Source organism: Neltuma alba, unplaced genomic scaffold (assembly GCF_004799145.2).
Source record: "Neltuma alba isolate B1F8T4 unplaced genomic scaffold, ASM479914v2 tig00011768_pilon, whole genome shotgun sequence".
Classification (NCBI taxonomy): Eukaryota; Viridiplantae; Streptophyta; class Magnoliopsida; order Fabales; family Fabaceae; genus Neltuma; species Neltuma alba.
The window spans coordinates 36736-59079 of NW_021636392.1; the positions used below are offsets into that span (position 1 = coordinate 36736).

Below are 22344 nucleotides of genomic sequence, written 5' to 3' on the forward strand. Positions count from 1 at the left end.
CCATAGGTTCGGCCATGCTTCTAGTAATGTCGCTAATGTGGTTAGGTTTGTAGTGCTGGAAAGATGAATAAGAACTCAAATTCCTATCTTTATCCCCAAAAAAAAAACAGAGAACTCAAATTCCTCTTCTCCATTCAGTTCTATTTGCCTTTTGTTTCCTTCTAATATTTGACTGTTACTTTTTGGACTTCTTATATCTAATTTGATATATATATTAAATAAGGATAAAGTTAAGAAAATTATTAAATTTTAAGAAATGGTTAGTGAAATTTAAGTTAATCTATTTCCTGATCTGTGGACTCCAGCACTAATGATGTTTGAACTGCCGACAAATATCATCGTCTCTCCCATATTTGATATAAGAGGAAAAGAATATACTTTGCGAATTGAATTCAATTGTATCTGTAGTTTTAAATTTTTAGTGCTAGTTTTTATACCTTTTTTTTAAATAAAAAAAGAGGGAATTGAAGATGATATCGAAAACGTGAGTGCTTATCTTAATCTTAAGTTGAGTGAAGAAGCATTTTATGCCCAAAAAAAAAAACAACGGAAAGAAAAAGCACCGAGAAGAAAATGTTAAGCATACAGTTCAACTGGACTGTATTTTTCGTCAATTGAACACCGAGAAGAAAATCCTGAGCATGGCCTATGTAGAAGATTTTTAGTGGTCCATTCTATTCTGAACCGTGAAGCGTCACAATTTTCGAATTTATGCAGTTCTTCTACGTTATATTAACCGGAGTTAAACATAACGAAACGAGTTAATTCCTCAAAACATGACGAGCCAAAGGTTTCAACATCCGCCCAGAGAGGTATGAAAAAAACGCGGGTTAAAACTGATGTTGAGGCAACTGTATATTTCAACAACATGAGTTAATGAATTTAGAGCAAATAAAAGCACATATTAAACCAAGCATCACTTCACACGTCAAACAAGCTAGCTAGTTCAGGAATACAAATTAAACAGCAGTGCCAGTGCATATACAGATGAAGACATATATAAATGATTAAATCAGAGATTATTTGAAGCAAAGTAGGCTTAATTAATAAAATCTGCTTATTATGAAGCATCTTACAGCTTTGCATAGCAGACTCGGTCGTACGGACTCCTACAACCCGTGCTTCCGGGAGCTGGGGTTTTCCTGTCGGGGAGACACCCCGTAAAGCGTCCGTTAACTGACGGACAGTTAACTGAAGGTCCAGGGGTAAGGGTCTTGGGAGTGATTTGGAGTGAATTTGAGTCCAATATGCTCACAAATCGAGGATCCGAGTAGAAAGAGTCGGTGTCGGCCACATCGGCGACGAGGCAGCGGTGGTCGGAGTCACAGGCTGCGGTAGTTGTGGGGGCATCAGCGGTGGAGGAGACGGTGTCGTTAGCCGGAGAGGTGTTGTGGTGCCATGAAAGAGAAGCTGCCCTGCGATTCTGGGTTTGGAGAAGTATTATGAAGACAATGGAAATTAGACAGACGAAGCAAAACGATATCTTCATCATTCTGTATCAGTCCAGCTATTTTCTTTCCCCTCTTGCTAACTCGCAGATGTGCCTTTTGGGCTTAGGGTCTAACTTCATTATCTCAAGCTTTTCATATAAAAGATAACTCGAGGTTGGGTTGATGATTGTCGGTATATTAAAAAAACAAGATTTGGTTGGTTGGTTTGGGAATCCGTGAGCGAAAGTCACTTGAAAAGTCGACTGGAATACTACAAAATTGCGACAATTCTCGTGATATGAATAGGTTAAAATTTGTCTTTGGAACATGTGCATCAGGGTAACTAAAGTTACAGCTGGTGGAAATTATTTGTTCCTATGTACACTACTCATACGCTGAAGTGGGAATGAAATTGGTACGAATTAAAATATTTTTTTTAAAGGAGGACTATGAAAATAAAATGATGAAATAAAATTTATTTATTATCAACATAAAAGATTATATTATGCTCAGAGAACAACACTTTCCTTACGTCTATATATAATGTGTAGTTTGTTTTTTGCCAACGATGTGTAATCTGTTTGATTTTGGTTTTATTTCAATTTATGTGACATAATTAATCCAGATGTATGCAGCAGGAGCTGCATCATCAATTTCTAACTGTATTTCTCTTACAAATTAAAAAATTTATGAGTACATATAGTAGTACCAATAATTAAAAAAATTATAACAGCTCAATAAAAGGAAAAAATTGCAAAAACTACTCAATTAAAAATGAGGTGACATGATCTAAAATTTGCCCAGCACCATAAGCTTTTTCGAGAGTGCTAAAGTATGCATGAACCTGGGAGAATGAGGATGAAAGAAGTGGGATTTTCGGAGGAGTTCGGTCGAGAAAATGTAGAAGGTGTGCAGGAGTTACATTTAGAGACAATTCTTAACAAAATAAAAAAAATTCCTAACAACAAAAGCCACGTCACCTGCTTATGTCATATGCTAGATAGGATTGTTTTGGTCAAATTTGTGTGAGTCATCAAATTAACAATAAGACAAAACAGTTCTGTTAAAATAGATATGGGTGCACCGTTTTAAACACTTTAAGGCGAAATTGTACCACAAATAACTTCATGACATTAGGTGTCTCAGCAGAGTGCTGTGCGCACTTTAAACCCAACCAAAAATAAAATAAAATATCTTAGAAATTGTTAAATCACAAATCAGGATAGGTAAATTTCAAAATCCTAAAACATATCCTTTGTACTAATTTTAGAATTTTTAAATATTGCAAAATGACACAAATGCTCTTTACTTTTTTTTCCCTTTTCTCTCTCTTGTTTTTAAAAATGCCACATCAGTACTCCTAGCTGAAAACTAACTACTGAAGCTCCACTGGATACTTCTGTTTAAGTATTGACTACTATTATTTGACTATTGACTATATTTGTTTGTAGAGCTCTGATAACTATTTTTATTAAGCTATTGACTATTCTAGTATCGTGATTAACTGCTTTTGCTTGTCTCTAAAAATTTGATGACTATTCTTGTTTAATTATTGACTACTCCCTCTAGCCCTTATTATAAGAGATTGCTAACTCATTCATACATGCTAATAAAAACAGTTAAATGCATTAAATTTGTTATAAAATTTAATTAAGTGATTTCCAATATTACCTCATTAACTACACTAAATTTCAATATTATATTAATTTATACTCTTTCACTACCCTTATTAAATATGGGTATATATAGTTAATGTTCATTGAAATTATCATAGGACTAGAGGAGTAACATATAATGTTATTAATTTTATATTTATATATAGCCACACAACTTTGTGCATGTTAACTGTACTGAGAATCGACAGTTTACTTGCTACATTTGTTGTAGATCCGAATCATCTTCCACATTATATGCTTGATATTGTAGCGGATTTATGTACACAGGATATTTGTATACTAGAATTGTCACAGCTTTCATTCAATAACTTCCTTTAATCTACCCAAGGTTCTTGATGACCAAATTACCTTAGTACGTGATTAGGATTATGCCATTCTACAATATCAAAACATATTAGAGTAATCAAAGAAAGAAAAATTTTAAGTGTTGCCAAGCAATACTCTAGAATCAATTAGCGCAAAGATTCATATGGTTGCCACATTATCTCATCATCGGTTATTTTGTCAAGGAAACTCCTATATTAGCATAAGGATGTGGCTCTTGGACAAGGGTTTCATCTTACATTTTTTCATCTATCATTATCAACCTCAGGATGCATGCACGAGTAGATTGTTGAACTTGTACATTGTTTACACGATCGAGTAAGTGATTAAAGTGATCTTCTAACCAACTCATAAGCAGTCATTGTCCATGTATTCTATCTACAAGTGGTCTAATACCTAGAAGCCATTCACAAACATTTAACCAATTAAATACAATTTTCTCAATGATAGGTATTCCTACACATGGGTTAATGCTTAACTGTATAGCAACATTTTCTAATGTGATCGTGTACTCTCCGCGTGGAGTATGAAATGTGTGAGTCTCAGGATACCATCTCTCAACAAGGGTTGAGGCCAAACTCCAATCATAATCAAATTATTTTACTCAAGCAAACCCTAAAATCCAAACTAATCTAAGATATTAAAATATTTGATTGGGTGGCTCAGTCATTTGATTAGTATGCATGACTCATCTAGTGTGTAGGATCTGAGAAAAGTACAAAGGAAAATAAAAAGAACTTAGTATCAAAGCATAGAATTAATAAGCATTAATCAAGATCATTTACTTACATTGCTACTCCACACTTGCAGTTAAATATGTTAGGCTTATAAGTACAAAAGTAAGTCATCCTTTGGGCTAAACATGGGTCCTTGTTCCATATATTGGCACACAACTCTACACATGATAATTGAGTTAAGAATTGACAGCTCACGTGCCATATTTGTTGTACATCTGAATCATTTCCCAAATTACATGCTTGGTATTGTAGCGGATTTATACATGTATGATATCCGTATTCTAGATTTGTCACAATTTCATTGGAAAGGAGCCATAACTTTTGTCCAGTAACTTCTTTCAATCTACTCATGGGTAATATTTGGATTGACTTTCATTACTTTCACTTTATTAGACTTAAATGTTGTACCAATGAATCATTAAAAATTCATTCATTTGTAAATATACACACAAACTCTTTTCTGTAATCTATTCAGCTTTCAAAATATTTTACTGTAACTATTAATCAAGCAAAATTAAACTATAAAACTAAATTAACTCCATAATATCATTATCTTTTATTGAATGATTTTTTTCAGAAGAGAGTGGGTTGAACTAATCATTTACTAAAATTATAAAAATTAGGCTATTCTTTTATTAAGAAATTCATCTGACACTTGAAATGTTAGTTATTGCATTTTTAATCAAGGTAGTAACATGTAATATTTTTAAAAGAATTAATGATTAATGAATTATAAAAAATTTACATTATTAAATTCAATTATGTATTGATTTTTGGTTTCAAATTTTTTGTGCCAAAAATAAATAATAAATATATTTCACGCGTGTGGAGCACCTCCCATTTGAGCTTCAGGAGAAGATTATGAATCTAGGCCCTATTTAGCTATTGATAAGGTTTGAATTTGATATGCCCTTCATTTTGCAATAACGCAATATCAGACATCATCATTCACGAGCATGAAATTAAATGGAACATCTATCGTAAAAATAAATTTAGAATAAAAAATTAATATATTAAATTGATTAAACTAAAAATATTAAATTATATTTAAAATAAATGTTACATAAGAAAATTAAATTATAGTTCCGCTCTATATAAATATAGAATTAATAATATAAATTAAATATTTTAGATAAATAATTTTCTATTGATTATTTCACACATTTCATTTTATTCAAAAAAAATTATAATTAAACATTATAAAAAAAACGAACTGAAAAAAAAAATCACTTAGTTAACAGACTTTGCAGACAAAACAAGAGATACCGTACCGTGCGGCAACGAGTCCTCATAATTTTATATTTTAATATTATTATGACAACAGATAATTACTTTTAGGAGTGAGCAAAACTGAACCGTAACCGAAAACCAAAACGAACCAAATTCAATTTCGGTTTTTCGGTTCGGTTATTTCGGTTTTCGGTTATATATTCGGTTTTTATTTTTTAAACAATTCGGTTTCGGTGTTCGGTTCAGTTAGTAGAAAAAAAAAATTCGGTTATAACCGAAATAAATATATTATATATTTATATTTAATAAATATTAGTATAATAAATATATATATGTGGGTATATGTAAACTTTTTAAATATATTTATATTCAATAAATATGGTTATAATAAATATTATTATAATAAATCATATTGAATCATGAAATATTTATTAATTAATAGTTGTAATTGTGTTTTATTATTATTTTTAATTTAAAATTATTTTTCATATTTATATATTTCGATTAATCGGTTAACCGAACCGAAATTTTTGGTTAATTCGGTTTCGGTTAGTTCGGTTAATCAGTTTCGGTTCGGTTTTTAAAATTTACTCTATTCGGTTATTCAGTTAGTTCGGTTATCACCGATAACCGAACCGAAAAACCGAATACTCACCCCTAATTACTTTGGTCGCAAAGAGAACTTCTTTTCCCCGGCGGAGGAAAGAAAAGCTCCTTTGTTCCTTTATTTTGACTCTCACCGCAGTCTTCTTTTTACCAGAAAAATTGAGACCGTTTAGTTCTGGTTTTTGATTGACCATACAAAAGGCTAGACTCCAGGAAGCTGGCAACCAAACAATATTAAACAGCTTACCTACACTTTATTTTATATAAAAATTAATTATACGTCTACATTTTCACTTAAAAAAATGACTAAACATAAAATTCTTACCCATCATTTAACAAGAATACATATAAAAAATTACTCCCTCCGTTCCTTATTATAAGAGACACTTGATGCTTATGCCATGTTCCTATATATAATAGACACTTACAAGTTGTCTCTACTTTTTGTGTTGATTTACTATTTTACCCATATTTATTATCTCCAACTCACACTCTCTCTCCCTCCCACTTCTCTTTCTTTAATAATTTAATTGTTCTCTCTCATGCTCTCTCTCCTTATTAATGAGGGCATTTTTGGAAAAAATTATACTTTTTACATTAATTGTTCTTAACTAACTTTAACTGTTTTTTGATCAACGTACTTCGGTTATTTGTCTCTTATAATAAGGAACGGAGGGAGTATAAAAGAAATTAATCAAAAGAATTTACCCTAGTCTCAGATGAAAAATTAAGCTCCAAGTTGAAACAAAATATATATATATATATACACACACACGGGTTTGCAACTGAAAGGCAGCACACACCATCATTTCCGTTTCACTGAATGAAACAGTGGAAGGAGGAAGAAGAAGGGAAGGAGGTGAAGAAATAAAGAGAGGGGCAAATTTGAGTGAGAAAAAAACATAAGCATTGCATGCGTTATATACCCAAGAATGGAAAATATATATATACATATATACCGTACATTCACACGCCAAAAAGATGTGACCAGGTCTAGGCGTGAGCTGAGAAGGCTAGCCTCTCATCCTGTGCTTATGGGAATGCCCGGGGAAGGAAAACATAGCATGTGGGAATGGGCAGCTTTTCGTGTTTGGAAAGCAGCATGTGGCCATGTGGTGGTCGGAAAATGATACCCGGAAAACGGTGAAGAAGATAGAAGACAAAATATAGAAGAAAAAAATTATAATAAAGTCTTAAAAAAATCATATTCATTTTAGTCAGTTATAAATTAAATTTACTTATTTAATCATGATTTAAACAATTTTTTCATTTACAAACTAAATTTTACAAAAATCAATTCAAACATAAATCATATTACTCAATCTAACTTTTATCCAATCTGATTTTTAAAAAAAAAATTTAAATTAAAAATAAGTTATTGTTTTTTACTGTTAATCCAAAGGGGCCTTTATTGTCTTGGAATTTATTATTATAAATTGGATCTTTTAACAATTATGTTTCTGACTTGGGTCCCTCCAAAATTGTTTACGGTAGGAATGAGCTCACGGTTTTCAAATATAGCATTTCATGTAAATTTTTTTTACTGTTTATTATATATGGGTAAAAAAGCTGCGGTGGCACAATCACCAAGGGTGAGATAAATAAAAAGAGAATTACAATAAAATATAAAGAAATAATTATAAAATAAGTTAAAAATTATTATTAATTATTTTAAAACTTGTCATTATATACTACAAACTCTTTAAATTGTTATTAGCAGTTATTGATACATATATATATATTGAGATTTAATTGTAACAAATGGACAATCAATTCATGAGAGACGGAGACTCTTGCCTGCACCCTCAGTCCCCACTCCTTGGATTCCATTTCTTTGGCCAACCTCACTCATTGGCTTCCGCAATGAGATGGGCACATAAATTTCCACGTGGGTCCCATCAAATTAACGCCCACCTCACTTTATTTTACATTATATTAATCGGAGATTAAGAACCGAGGCATATTCTTAAAAATAATTTTAAAATATATAAAATAAATACGTGGAAGAAATTTTGTTTAGACTCACTTAAAAAGCACATTTTGAAGTGTTTTGTGGGTTTCCCAACCTCCCTTTAGTAGGATAAAAAAACATTAAATAAACAAAATTCTGTAGTATTGAATATGGTTCAATCTCAGGGCACAAGATATTATAATGGGAGGATTATGAACTTAGCATTTAGGGTTTACGTGACAAAACAATATGCGGGGAGAATTAGTTAAGTCAGAATCAATAATTTGAATTTAATATGATAATACCAATTAATTATATCGATTATGTTTGTCTATATACATAACAAAGATAAGAGCATGTCCTGCTAAACAGGCTTATCATTGTCTGTAGACCAAAATATCATAAAGGGAAAATGGCAAAGAAAGACAGCCGAAAGAGAAAAATTGTAAATAAGAACTCATAATAATATTAGTATGAGTTTTGACAATAATTTTTATAAATTGGTCTTTATGTGTAATTTTGTTATTTCAGTGGTCTTTTTTTGTCATTTTTCCTATCATAAAACTCAGCGGGGGAGTATAAACAAAATGAAATGTAGCCAAGCATTGCCTCTTTGCGGAAAACAGAATGAGTTTTATAGAATCCTAAACTCAAATGGCATTATTCAAAGTAATCATGAGATTTATTAGAGTTTGAATTTATGTGATGGTGGTCAAAAAGGCATGTTTTACAGGCGGGTTGGCTAAAAGTTAACTTTAACCTGCCAAAGACTATTTACATTTTTTTTTAGTATATATTTAAAAAATTTTATACAGTATGCAAAAGATATAATAAAACTTTTATTTTTTAATCAAATACTTGATTAAAAGCACCAAACAAATGATATAAGTATTTATTTTATATTTTCTTACATGGGATATACTTCCCTGAACTTATTTATAAAACAAAAAAAAAGAAATTTTTTAATTATATTTACAGAATATAGAATTAAAGTTTTGATATGAATGTACAGTTTTACTCCTTGTTCATATTGTATTAACTTTGTTCTTATAGATATAATGTATATTAAATAGGGATAGAGTTAAAAAAAATTATTACATTTAAAATGAGAATTAACAAATTTTAAATTTTTTTCTTAATATGTGTAAAACATGTTGAAATTGATATATAACATATAATCATAACAAGGAGTTATAAATGTTATGAATATAATATCTTTATGGATGTCCATGTATCTATCATTATCTCCCTTATCTCCCAATATCTTCAGTAACTCCCATTATCCCCATTATCTGCAATTATCTTTATATCTGTAGATTCTATCAAAGATGTAAAGCCGTGCCTATAAATAGAGGCCATGTACAATGTATTCAGTACCCTATTGAATAGAAAGAGAAATACTCTCTCTTATTGATATTCTTTCTTCTTTGTTCTTCTTCTTTATTTACAACACGTTATCAGCACGAGGGCTCTAACAAAGGTATAATATTCCGATCTTATTATTATACATTATGTTTCATGATTTATTGTCTATCCTCTATACTTTTCTATACTCTTCTACACTATGAGTATTTTTCTTTTTCTCCATTCTTTTCCTAAATGGCTTGAAGCTATATGGTTTAAAGTTTTCTACTTTATGGCCAGAAGCCATAAAACTTTATTATTCTTTCTTATGGCCAGAAGCCATAAAATTTTGTTTTGCTTCTTATGGCCAGAAGCCATAAAACTTTATTATTCTTTCTTATGGCCAGAAGCCATAAAATTTTGTTTTGCTTCTTATGGCCAGAAGCCATAAAACTTTGTTTTCTACTTTATGGCCAGAAGCCATAAAACTTTATTATCTTTTCTTATGACCAGAAGCCATAAAACTTTATTATCCTTTCTTATGGCTAGAAGCCATAAAACTTTGTTATTCTTTCTTATGGCCAGAAGTCATAAAAACTTTATTTTATACTTTATGGTCAGAAGCTATAAAACTTTGTTTTCTTCCTTATGGCCAGAAGCCATAATTTTAATTTTCTAACATATGGCTAGAAGCCATATAATTTTTAACTCATGACCAGAAGTCATTCAAATTTTCTCTTCATTTGTTTTCTTTTGGTAATTTATAATTTTTCTTTTCTTTTATTTTCTTCTCATTAACGAAGAGCAATGTAATTTCCATACATGACAATTTTTTTTAATATTATATTCTTTTGTGGTAGTGCCATCATGTCAAACCTTACAAAACTTGAGTTTGTGGCTCTTGACATTACTGGGAAGAATTACTTATCTTGGGTACTAGATGCGGAAATTCACCTAAATGCCAATGGTCTGGGAGACACAATTAAGGCAGAAAATAAGGCATCTAGTCAAGAAAAGGCTAAAGTTATGATCTTTTTACGCCATCATTTACATGAAGGACTAAAAATGGAATATTTGACCATTAAAGACCCACTCGTACTTTGGAACAATTTGAAAGAAAGGTATGACCACCAAAAACTGTCATTCTCCCAAAAGCTCGTTATGAATGGATGCACTTGCGTCTACAAGATTTTAAATCTGTTAGTGAGTATAATTCTGCGATATTTAGAATCAGTTCTCAACTGAAATTATGTGGAGAAAAAGTCACTGATGAAGACATGTTGGAGAAAACATTCTCCACATTTCATGCATCCAATGTGCTCCTGCAGCAGCAATACCGTGAAAAAGGCTTCAAAAAGTATTCTGAACTTATTTCTTGCCTTCTTGTAGCTGAGCAAAATAATGAGCTTCTAATGAAAAATCATGAATCCCGTCCAACCGGCTCCACTCCATTCCCCGAAGCGAATGTAGTAGTAAATGGACCAACACGTGGTCGTGGACGAGGACATGGACGTGCACGAGGCCGTCGCATTGACCGTGGACGTGGTCGTGGTCATAATCGAGGTGGTTCAAATTCCTATTCAAAGAGGACAAAGAATGATGAGAATCGCAAGAGAAAAACTAGTGGAAGTAATAACCACTCTGAAGACTCGTGTTATCGTTGTGGTGGGAATGGTCATTGGTCACGTACTTGTCGTACACCGAAACATTTGGTTGACCTTTATCAAGAATCGCTTAAAAATAAAAGTAAAGGCAACGGCAAAATGCCAAGGGTAGAAACCAATTTTGTTGATGAAGAGGGCGATTCTGATTATGGCAACATGGATGTCACTCATTTGGATATTGCTGATTTCTTTGCTGATCCTAATGGAAAGATTGATCACCTGATTGGTGATGGGAATGTTCAACAATAAATTGTTTTAGTGAAGTTAAATTTCTATGATTTTTTTTTCCTTCTTTTTCATCTTCTTTTATAAAGTTTCTACTTTCAATGTTGTTATCTTTCCAAATTAATAAAATTACGAGTATTTTCCTTTTATTAATTTTGTTTCTTCCTCCCTCTCTTGACTATGTTCCTTGTAACGAAGAATGGCTCCTATTGACGTCAATCATGAAGATTTATGTCTTGTTGACAGTGCAACAACTCATACAATACTTAGAAATAAAAAGTATTTCTCTTCTTTGGTAATGCAAGAAGCCAACGTTCAGACTATATCTGGAAGTGCAAAACTGATTGAAGGCTCCGGAAGAGCCAATATATTGTTACCTGGAGGAACAATATTATACATTGATAGTGCATTTTACTCAACTAAGTCTAAAAGAAATTTGTTGAGTTTTAAGGATATCCGCAAGAATGGATACCATATCGAAACAACAATTGAGGAAAATCAAGAATATCTTGCTATTACAAAGTCAACCTCAGGTAAAAAATGCACACTAGAAAGATTGCCTGCATTTTCTTCTGGCTTGTACTATACAATTATTAGTACAATTGAAGTACACATCATTATAAACCAGAAGTTTGTAAATGATAACAAATTTAATGTTTGGCATGACCGGTTAGGCCATCCCGGGACAATTATGATGCGAAAAATAATTGAGAATTCATGTGGACATTCATTGAAAAGTCAACAAATACCACAATCCAATGTTTTCTCATGTAATGCATGTTCCAAGGGAAAGTTAATTGTTCGGCCATCACCAGGAAAACTAAAAAGTGAGCCTCTCACTTTTCTAGAACGCATACAGGGAGATATTTGTGGACCGATACATCCAGCATGCGGACCATTTAGATATTTTATGGTTCTAATTGATGCATCAACAAGATGGTCGCATGTCTGTTTATTATCTTCGCGTAACCTGGCGTTCGCAAGATTATTGGCTCAATTAATTAGATTAAGAGCACATTTCCCTGATTTTCCTATCAAGAAAATACGTCTTGATAATGCTGGTGAATTTACTTCACAAGCTTTCAATGATTATTGTATGTCTCTTGGGATTGATGTTGAACATCCTGTGGCTCATGTGCACACACAAAATGGACTTGCAGAATCATTAATCAAACGTTTACAATTAATTGCAAGACCATTACTTATGAGATCAAATCTCCCAATTTCTGCTTGGGGACATGCAATTTTGCATGCAGCAGTGTTAATTCGCATCAGGCCAACAAGTTATCTCAAGTCCTCCCCTTTACAAGTGGTTTTTGGTCATGAACCAAATATTTCCCATCTAAGAACCTTTGGATGTGCTGTACATGTTCCAATTGCTCCCCCACAACGTACCAAGATGGGGCCTCAAAGAAGGATGGGAATATATATTGGATATGAATCTCCCACTATAATAAAATATCTAGAACCCTCAACAGGAGATTTGTTCACAGCTCGATTTGCCGATTGTCATTTTGATGAGTCAGTTTTTCCAACAATGAGGGGAGAAAATAAGAAGTTGGAAAAGGACATTAGCTGGAAAGAATTATCACTGTCTCATCTTGATCCTCGCACAAAAGAATGTGAACTGGAAGTTCAAAAGATAGTCAATTTACAAAGTTTAGCAAATCAATTACCAGATGCATTTACTGACCCGAAGAGAGTAACAAAATCACATATTCCAGCTGTTAATGCTCCTATTAAAATTGATGTCCCTGATGGACAACCAATTGTGAATGATTCTAAAGCACGCATGAAGCGTGGCAGGCCCATCGGCTCCAAAGATAAAAATCCTCGAAAGAAAAAAGGAGTTAAAAGTATAGATGGCCTAGTCGAGAATAATTTAGAAAAGTTAGCAACTCCAGAAGAGTCATCAGACAACGCTAACGTCCCAATTCTCAGTGAAAGTCAGGTACCTGAAATATGTGAAAATGATGAGATCTCAATTAATTATGTTATGAATGGGATACGATGGGACCGAAGTGAAGTCGACGTTGATGATATTTTCTCTTATAATGTAGCGCTCGATGTGATGAATGATAATGAGGATCATGAGCCAAAGTCAATTAGTGAATGTAAACAAAGAAAGGATTGGCCAAAATGGAAAAATGCAATTGAGGCAGAATTAAAATCGCTAGAACAGCGAAAAGTTTTTGGACCAGTAGTCCTTACACCTGAAGATGTAAAACCGGTTGGATATAAATGGGTTTTTGTGCGAAAGAGAAATGAAAAGGGTGAAATCATAAGATACAAAGCACGACTCGTTGCTCAAGGATTTACACAAAGACCTGGTATCGATTTTGAAGAAACTTATTCACCAGTAGTGGATACAACTACTTTTCGATACTTGATTAGCCTCGCAGTAAATAAAGGGCTCAATTTACATCTAATGGATGTTGTTACAGCCTATCTGTATGGCTCACTTGACAATGACATTTATATGAGACTCCCTGAAGGGCTGAAATTGCCAGAAGCACACAATTCAAACTCTCGAGAACGATACTCAATTAAGTTAAACAAATCCCTATATGGATTAAAGCAATCAGGGCGAATGTGGTATAACAGGCTTAGTGAGTATCTATTGAGGGAAGGATATAAAAATGATGCAATATGCCCATGTATTTTTATGAAAAGATCAGGAAATGAGTTTGTTATAATCGCTGTGTATGTTGATGATATAAATATTATTGGAACTCCTGAAGAGCTTGAAAAGGCAGTGAATTGCCTAAAGAAAGAATTTGAAATAAAGGATCTAGGAAGAACAAAATTTTGTCTTGGATTACAAATTGAGTATTTGAAAAATGGAATTTTTGTATATCAAGAAACTTATACAAAAAGGATCCTAGAACGTTTTTATATGGATAAATCACATCCATTATGTACTCCAATGGTTGTAAGATCTTTGGAGGTGGATAAGGACCCTTTTAGACCTCGAGAAATCGGGGAAAAAGGTGATGAAGAGCTACTTGGTCCAGAAGTACCATATCTTAGTGCAATTGGAGCACTAATGTATCTTGCTAATCATACACGACCTGATATATCATTTGCAGTCAACTTACTAGCAAGATATAGTTCTTCACCAACACGAAGGCATTGGAATGGAGTTAAACATATCCTTCGTTATCTTAAGGGTACAATGGATATGGGATTATTTTATTCGAATGCATCCAAGACCGATCTTGTTGGCTATGCAGATGCTGGATTTCCACCCATGTTGGTAAATCACAAACTGGCTATGTATTCACATGTGGCGGTACAGCCATTTCATGGCGATCTATGAAACAAACTATATCAGCCACATCATCTAACCATGCGGAGATTCTAGCAATGCATGAAACAAGTCGAGAATGTGTATGGTTAAGGTCCTTAATACATCACATACGAACTACTTGTGGCTTGTCTTCTGGTAAAATGATCCCAACAATACTGTACGAAGATAATACTGCATGTATTACCCAACTAAAAGAAGGGTATATCAAAGGAGACAGAACAAAGCATATCTCCCCAAAATTCTTCTTCACTCGTGATCTTCAAAAGGATGGTGAAGTCAATATCCAACAAATTCGTTCCAGCGAAAATTTAGCAGACCTATTCACCAAATCACTTCCAGCCACCACGTTCGAGAGACTTGTTCATGACATTGGACTTCGTAGACTCAGAGATATCAACTGACATTGTCAAGAGGGGGAGTAAATGTATGCTGTACTCTTTTTTCCTTGTCTATGGTTTTTCCCATTGGGTTTTCCTGCAAGGTTTTTAACGAGGCAGCACTATGAAATATATATCAATAAATGTTGCACTCTTTTTCTTCTACTAGGTTTTGTCCCACAGGGTTTTCTTAGTAGAAGTTTTTTAACGAGGCACATATTTAGTTATGGACATCCAAGGGGGAGTGTTATGAATATAATATCTTTATGGATGTCCATGTATCTATCATTATCTCCCTTATCTCCCAATATCTTCAGTAACTCCCATTATCCCCATTATCTGCAATTATCTTTATATCTGTAGATTCTATCAAAGATGTAAAGTCGTGCCTATAAATAGAGGCCATGTACAATGTATTCAGTACCCTATTGAATAGAAAGAGAAATACTCTCTCTTATTGATATTCTTTCTTCTCTGTTCTTCTTCTTTATTTACAACAATAAATTTTTTTGAGTTAAAAATGCTTGTTTACTGCTGCCATATTTTGTGAATCGGTTGGGGATCTAATTGATATTATCAGCTCTAGATACATTTTCCTTTATATTTTTAACTAAATATTTATTCGATTTCCAAATCTTAACATACAATTTATAAATTTATTTTTAAGATTTCTTCCAAAAATTTAAAACTAAAATTAGTGTACATGTGATTCACCTCCTTTGCAAATAACTTTTGAGGCAAGCGGAATCTAGCTAGTTCTAATAAATATTTTTTCTTAATCGTTGTAAATATCCCTTTAATTTCATTCTCCTCCTAATAACTCATTCTTCTTCTCAATTATTGACTTCTTTTATACACTTATGTTTCATTTAAAAACTGAGTACTTCATTTATCAGGGAACAAAAGTTATTAATTAACAGTAATATTCCGCTTGGATAGGAAGAAAAGTTAAGAGAAAAAATAATGGGATGAGAGAAAATAGAGAGAAGGAAAATTGGAGTGAAGTTATTATCATCCGTCTTGCTTAGATGAGAAAAAATAGAGAGAAAATAAAATTAGTAAATATCTAAATGACTAAAATGTTCTTATCAAAATATATCATATTTATGATTCAATTAAATTAAATATTGCAATAGAAAAATTATACTAACATTAGCATCATCAAATAATTAAAAATCAAGTTATTTGATTTATATATTTTTTCAGATTATTATATTTTAAAACCAAATTATTTAATAAAATATTGTTTTAAGATTTAAAAATAAAAAGTGAATAACTTTTTAGATATAATAAAAATAAATAAATATGGAGAGAAAGAGAGAGGAGCAACAATCAGAAAATCTTGTTTTTCTTTCCAAATCTTTTCATATATGAAGAGAAAATTTGGAAAAAAATTAAGACACGAGGTCCATCTTATTTTCTCCTCCACTTTTCTTTCCTCCCACATTTTCACTTATATCCAAACAAGAAAAAACTTGTTTCTCCTTGTGATTTTCTCTCTAGTTTTCTCTCTTCCTTAATTTTCTCTCAATCCAAATAATGGTAAAGCTCCACTCATCGTTCAATGCCCCTAAACGCGAAGGTAGGGCAGATCAAAGTTTTCTCTCAACAGACGACAATAAACATAAAATAGATGCAAGTGAATGTATTAAAAAGTCATACATAAAACAATTAATGTGCCCGGCTTGTAGGTTTTAGAAAATGTAAATTTTAGGATTTTTTGTCCAAAACTGGAGAAAAAAAGATCTTGATTTGCTTTATTTTCTTGGTTTAATTTTTATATTATTTTTATTAATCTCTCAATTTTTCTTAGTTTTTCTACATCTAATGCTCTTATTAAAAAATAGTATTTAAGAAAAACAATAGTAAAAAATATTTAAGAAAAAATATATAATTTTATATATTAATAATAAATAATTAATTTAATGTTTTTTTAAATGAATGACAATTAATTAAGTAAATTTTATATTTAAGAATAGAGGGCGTACCATATGTGCCTTTTCTATCCCCGCTTTGCATCAAAGGTGTCTTTTTCAGCCAGCTGTGACTCCGTGACCGACAATTATAAAAGAAGAAGCTATCGGCGAGCATGAACAAGATAATTGAACCAAGAAAAAGACAAACTTTTGAAGGGAAAAAATTTTTAAAAAGAAAAATTTAGATAGTTTTGTTTTATGTGTTGTCGTATTTGTGTTTGCTTTTTCCCCACCCAGGGTGTGCTTGTCTTGATCTCTACCAAAAAAAGAAAAAAAAAATTTAGGTGTTGATTGGATTGAAATTAATGCTTAAGCCTTTAACTTAGTCATTAAATTAAATTTAAAGTTTAAAATAAATTAAAAATATCACTAATAAGAATTTGTGACAGAAATACAGAGTAGGTGATGTTATAAAAAAAATACCTCATAATTTAATTGTAAAATAAATACCTAATTTTTTAATATAAAAATACCTCTAAAACCGGCTTTTATTTTTTTTTAAAATACCAAGAAAAAGGCCTGATGTACTTAAATAACACTAAAAATATATTTTAACAAAGTATGATTTCAGAATTCAGATCAAAACATGGACAAAGTACGTATTTCGTTTCTAGTTCAACGTTTCAAAAAAAAAAAAAAAGAAGTCTCTAGTTCACGCCGTAACTTCTATGTTCCCTCGGTGATTTGATTTACAATTTTAATTTAATTGTCAATATAAAATATGATGTTTTGAAAAAAAAATTTTTAAAAACGATAGTTGAATTTTCAAAACCTAGATTCGAAAATTTTCAAATCAGTTATAATGACTAAATCAGAAGTTTAAAATGTCGGTAAATTTAGAACGTTGCCATTTACTTTTTTTTCAAAAAATACCAAGTTATCCTCACCAGTTGGTTGGCTATCTGAGCTCCGACTGGTGCCAGAACCCTAACGGGTCACCATCAGTTTTTATTTGCCTTTTTTAAGACACTAGGTTTAATTATTAAAAAACAGTATTATTTTTAAGGGAGAATCCCAGTTAAATCCAGCCGAAATACCTAAATTCAGATTTAGATCTCCACTTTTAGCAAATTCCTAATTAGGCCATGAGACCTAATTAGGGATTTCTAAATGTTGTTAAATAACCAGAATGCCCTTTTTCAATTAAAAAGAAAATTTGATTAATATACCTCTCCCAAGTAATTCTTCATCTCTTATGATTTTTTTTAGACCAAAAAACATATAAGTAATTTTACAATGTTTGAAATTTGTATATATAACTTACACTATTAAAAATATTTTAATAAAACATGTTAAATTACAAATATAAGTAAAATTATAAATATAACTAAAGTTTAAATAAATTTTTTTTTTCAGTTTTTATAATTTATGTTAGTTTTATTTATTTAAACAATATTGGATCCAACTGAAAACGTAAATGATTACGATTTAATATTAAATTTTTATTATAATTAAAATATTTTAATATTTTAAAATAAATATTTACAACCTAAAAAAAATTATTTAAAGATTACTTATATTATAATTTGAAATGTTTTATGAAAATATTTTGAAGATTTTAGTTATATTACAAAATTTCAAACACTAAAAAATTATTTATATTTTTTTGTCTAAATATTAATAATAAGAGATGATGAACCGCTTTAGCGGGATAAAATAATCAATTTTCATTTTTAACTAAAGAGGGGCATTATAGTTATTAACAATATTCAGCAATTCCTAATTAGGTTTTATGTCCTGATTAAAAATTTGTTAAAAGTGTAGGCCTCAATTTAAATTTAAGTATTTCAGTAAGATTTAATTAGGATTTTCCCTATTTTTAAAAGTATTATAGTTTTCTCGGTATTAAATATATAAACAATCCATTTTATCAGCACATGGAACAAGCATCCTCATCATAGAAGACCGAGCTAGTTAATGCAACATATACATACAAAGCAATGCATAATATTGTACATAAACAAGAGGATTCAAACTGACATATATAGCCGCGTTTGACATGAAATTACACTTTAGAAAACAAAGGAGGAAATCTGTAACATCCTTATTTTATCTAGTATTAATTAAATTATAAAAATATATTTTAGTATTAAGTTAATTAAAAAAAAAGAGTTAGATATAGACAAATTATTATTATTATTATTTTAATAATGTTTTTGTGTGTGATTGTGTGTGTGTGGATGATATTCTAGAAAATTAAACCATGGTATAGAAGTCCCACATCGACTAATCTTTAGAGTGAAGGAGTTTGAGGAGCCTATATATAGGAGAGATAAGTGGAGCTTGAAGTGAGTAAATAATTTTCGCATATATCTGAGTAGTTTCAAAAAAGTGCTAGTTTTGAGTTTATTAACCGTTGGATCGGATTGAAATTTGGTCAGCCCATTTGGCACATCCAAATAGTTAATTCCAACGGTTGGATCATCATTTTGATCTCTGAGTTACAAGTTATTAGGTACGTTTTTAACTTATATCTTTTGGATTTAACAAACAGAATCCTGAATAGTAAATTAGCAGTTTAAAGTTCATTCACCGTTAGATTGAGCTATAATTTGGAGGATAGTATCATGATAGATAGGGAATTAAATTCAACGGTTAGATTAAGGGTTTAACTTCTGTAGTGATAATAACCTAGTTCATACTAAGTCTATTTGTCAGTCCTTCAAAAATGGAATATAAGTTATAAATTTACAGTTTGTCTATTACATAAGGAAAAATTTAGGAATCGAGTCTAAATCATATATATATGTTCTCATTTGAAACCTTAGAAAAATGTCTTTTAGGCTAGAGTTCTGAGTAAAATTAAAGCTTTTAGAGGAGGAGTTAGAGGCTAAAATTTTGTGAGTAGCAAACTCTAATGCTATAGATATAATATTTAATTTTTTTGTAGATATAACTCTATTGTGGCATTTTCGAGGTTGGACTCTGGTGTAGTTGACTGTTAGCTAGGAGACCAGGTAACTAAATTTCTATCTTGCATGCTCTAATATGAAGTTGGTGAGCAGCTTTATAACTAATTCTATAAAAGTATATTACGTTTTGTATGAACTGTCTTGTGGGATGCTATTTTAAAAAGGATTGACATAGTTTGTATTGCAAGAAATTGGTGATCATGATTATGATGTGCTATTATGAAATTCTGTTGGTTATGCATATAAATGTGTCATTTTGAACCCTGTGCATCTATTTTGGGTGGGGAAAGGAGGTAATTGGAGTTATTGAGATTCATATACTTACCACGTGGTATTAGCCTCCATACGGAGCTCTATGGTTGGTTGCTACTATTGTCCCACTAGTTCTTCGAGGGACTGCGACACCCCACTAGTTCTTCGAGGGGGGACCCATGGTCCACCGAGTGCTCTGTGGTCTTTGGCCGGTCCACATCATTCGTGTGGTGAGCTTGTCAGAGTTGCCAGTCAAATGGAAAGAACTTAGCCATGGGTCCAGTTGGCGGAAATAGGAGGATATAAGGATGGATTTGGGTTCAGGAATTGCATATGATATGGGATATTCATTGATATTTATATCTTTTAAATAAATGACAAGTATGTTATCTCTTTTGAAATGTATCAATTGCATGAGATTGGTGGAAATATTGTCTTGTATGATTATTGTGAGTTTAATGTTTAAATAAATGTTTATCAACTATTATTAACTCTGTGTATCCCACCTGACACCTCATTAGCCCATGCTAGGGTGTGGGATAGGTAGGGATTTAGTTACTGAGACGTTGTCTCACTCCTGTTGCTTTACTATTTTCAGGAAAAAATACGTTAGCGGGACCTTCGGGGAAGACTCCTGAGGCTCAATAGCTGTAGCTGACAGTGTAGAGCTTCTGGACCTTATTTTTATGCAATCTTTTCGTATATTGCCACGCATCAGGACTGCATTCATTTGGGACTTATTTTACCTTCTTATATTTTTATGTCGTTTGACTTAATGAACGTATTATACTTTCTATCCTTGGTTATTTTTTGGACATTGGCTAGAGTGCTGGTAGTGGCCTGAGGCCCTTAGATTGCATGTGATTGAATTATTGTGGATCCACGATGTGATAATGGTAATTTTGCAAGTTTAATTATTGCTAGTATTGACTAATATAGTCAAATCTGAACTGTTATTATAATTTATCATTTAGAGGCGTATTGTTTTATAACCATGTTTGCCATGATTACAAATATAGGTTATTCTCTTCTAACCATGTAGCCTTAATTAAGGTCGAATGCTTTTCTATCATGGTTAGCCCCTTAGTGATGTGATTGTTCTTAAATAACCATGATAGGGTATTTTACTAGTTTTAGTTCTTTCTATCATGGTTAGTTCTGGTTAGTAAGTGATGGATGTTACATTTTGGTATCAGAGCCAGGGGTTTTTCCTTTTTGTGATTTTGAATTGCTTCCTGCATGCATATAGTGGCATATACGAAGAGTTGCATAAACTCCTGAAATGTCCTTAGTTTTCGTGTTTTCTTTCGTTTGGTTATATTCATGGGTTCCATCCTTAGGTAGGGAGAATCGCAAGACCACGAAGGACTGAACCCATAGTAGAGGAGGCTTCTTCTTCTCCGGAACAACTTCTTAATCAACCTAATGATCAACTACCTGAGCAACCTCAACAGCAGAGTAACGAGGTTCTACTGATGCATACGACAAGTACACTACAAAAAAATATGTTAATTCTAGCGGTTAAAGTGTTACATTTCTAGCGGTTTTAACCGCAACAAATCAAATTGTAGCGGTTAAGGAAACCGCTAGAAAAACAGGTGCAAGAAAAAATTTCTAGCGGTTATTGCAACCGCTACACATCATGGTCAAAACGAAAGAAAATTTCTAGCGGTTTCTAACCGCTAGAAAATATCTGAAGGAGAAACATTCCTAGCGGTTAAAAACCGCTAGAAAATGTTCCCGGAAAAAAATTTCTAGCGGTTTTATAACCGCTAGAAACCTGCTAAACGAAATCCATTTTGCCGGGAATTAAATAATTTCAGTAGCGCGCGAAAATTACTAGTGGTTATAGAACCGCTAAAAATGTTTGGGAAATTAAATTTTCCCGGCAATTGAATTTTAGGAATGGCGGGAAAAACATTTCTAGCGGTTTGAACCGCTAGAAATTTTGGCGCAAAATTTGAATTTGACGAAATATTTCTAGCGGTTCGAAACCGCTAGAAATTTTTACCGTGCCAGAAAAAAAATTTATGCTTTTTCATATTATAATTTTAAAAACCATTAAATAAATTATGTTGAAGAATTTTTGTTAATTTGTATAATTAGTTATATGTTACATTTTATATATTTAAATTTTGTAATAAAAAAATATGTAATTAAATTATGAATGTGTCAAAAGAAGTGAATTTAATTTAATAAGATAATTTAATTGAATATTTAATAAGATAGTTGAATTGAAGATGATATATTTTGTAATATTGAACCTATAGTATTAGGTTGATGAGTATTTGAATCAGTTGAGGAGGGCATGACAAGTGTGGAGAAGAAAA

The 22344-nt window shown here is 31.8% G+C and overlaps 1 long non-coding RNA gene across 1 annotated transcript; it reads right to left on the reverse strand.

Moving 5' to 3' along the window:
- Window positions 1-1187: 1187 nt before the first annotated feature.
- Window positions 1188-21681, reverse strand: LOC114717682 (uncharacterized). The gene is made up of 4 exons (XR_003737742.1): window positions 21668-21681; window positions 9419-9423; window positions 3775-3777; window positions 1188-1507 (listed from the first exon to the last, which is right to left on the reverse strand). It is a non-coding gene; the product is annotated as an uncharacterized LOC114717682 (long non-coding RNA).
- Between the last annotated feature and the right edge of the window lie 663 nt (window positions 21682-22344).